Source organism: Alligator sinensis, unplaced genomic scaffold (genome assembly GCF_000455745.1).
Source record: "Alligator sinensis unplaced genomic scaffold, ASM45574v1 scaffold16_1, whole genome shotgun sequence".
NCBI lineage: Eukaryota > Metazoa > Chordata > Crocodylia > Alligatoridae > Alligator > Alligator sinensis.
This window is the reverse complement of record NW_005842045.1, coordinates 2,566,737-2,568,806: the sequence shown is the minus strand read 5'-3', so window position 1 is coordinate 2,568,806 and position 2,070 is coordinate 2,566,737.

Sequence of the window (2,070 nt, the reverse complement as noted above, 5' to 3'; positions counted from 1 at the left end):
CCCAAGTTTAATTCCCAGATAAGCATATAACTGCAGCCATCAAGCACTGAATATCTGGACTCAGTCTGGCCTTTGGATTCTGTCTCAATTGTCTAAAGGGGGGACAGAAGTTCTGGGCAGCCTTCACTCCTCCACACTCCTGCCTAGGTGCATGTGTTGAAGGTCCTGGTGACTTCTCATGCATACACTGTGATCTAGAAAGATTGATGGTTGCCTGCTAACATAGGTTACAAGCAGAGTGGCTACTGCAATGGTGTAAAGCAATACTTTAGGACTATGGTATTTTGGGCTTTAGTTTGTTTAAATCCTGTTGGGGGGGATTATGGCAGGATGGGATTAACTAAACAGGAAAATAAACGAAGGGTTAGAGATAGAGGGGCATGGAGGGTTTGGAGCAAAGTCAACCAGGGAATGAGTATGTTTGTGATCCCTTCTAATGCAAATGATTCAGATTTGGGACAGGGCAGGATTCAGATAATGGGCTTTCAGGCAAAGAAAGAAAAATATCTTCTCTTCCAGTACACATCTTCCTCCTGGTCCCCCACAATGACTCCCACTAAGCTCAACTCATAATGCTGAAAGTTCAGTATACAGTAAATTTTTGCAGAATTGTATGTCATTGCATAAAACTGAGCAAGGGCACAATTCTATTGGATTATGGCCCAAGCATGGCTGGAATGCTTCTGAACATGGGTGAAGTCATTTTATAGCTGCTGTTACCTAAATATTTTTTAACAGTGAAATTAAAAGGCTAAGTTAAATCCTGTGATCCATCTAGCCAAGACTTTGGCTGAAACTGGATGCAAGATAGGAGAAATCTTGGGGAGGGTAACATGGCTTTACATGAGTGACATGAGGATTTCAGATGCACCCAAAATTCAGGGATTTAGAAGCAGAAATGTGGTTTAGTCTATTCCTGACAGATTTAGCTTGGGATCCACATTAGCATTTCCAGAACTGGGGGCTGTTTGGATCCACTTTTTAGTTCCAAAAGAAAGAAGATTGGAAAATAAGAAGATTGGGGATGGGTTAGATGATATGTGGGATGAATTCACGCACACACTCATTGTTAGTGCCCCTTTCATAAATGCCAGTGAATTCTCGTGTCAGCTTGTGGAGGCACTTAAGGCAAGGGATGTAGTTGTCATGGGTGATCTAAATTACCCGGACATCAGCCAGGTCGGACTGCTCACGGAGGTTCCTGGATGAGATACAGGACCTCCACTTAACCCAGGAGGTGCACAGTCCCACCAGGGGGAATGCCCTGCTGGACCTGGTCCTGGCCACAGGCGAGGACCTGGTAAGAGGGCTCCAGGTCCTTGACCACCTGGGTGATAGTGATCATCACTTGCTGGAATTCACCATCCAGCACAAGGTGCCAAGGGCCTGCAGCAAGGCAGCAGTCCTGGACTTTAAGAGGGCCAACTTCAATGAGTTGAGATTAGTGGGAGAGGCGCTGGAGTCCTTGAGAGTAGGGAAACTCGGTGCCCAAGATGAGTGGTCGTTCCTTAAAGAGACGATACTCAGAGCCCAAGGGTGACAATCCCAACAAGAAGCAAGGGGGGCAAGAGTGCCCAGAAGCCACCCTGGCTCATCAAGGGCATTCATGAATGCCTGATTGCCAAAAAGGAGGCATACACCTGGTGGAAGGGAGGGGCTATCACCAAAGAGGAATATACCTCCACCGCTCGGGTCTGTAGGGGGGCTGTTAGAAAAGCTAAGGCAGATACGGAGCTAGGGCTAGCATCAAGGATCAAAGATAATAAAAAGTCCTTTTTTAAATATATAGGGAGAATGAAGAAGGCACCAGGTAATGTGGGGCCCCTGCAGGATATGCTTGGCAATCTGGTGGTTGCACCAGAGGAGAAAGCAGACCTCTTTAACAAATTCTTTGCCTCCATTTTCCTGTGCAGGGACCAGGACTCCCCGACCAGGATTCCAGACAGACTCGGGAGAAATGCCACCAGGCCTTAGGTCGGGGAGGATCGGGTTAGAGAGCTTCTGGAGGGGCTGGACGTGTTCAGATCAGCAGGTCCAGATGCTCTCCACCCCAGGGTGTTGAGGGAATTG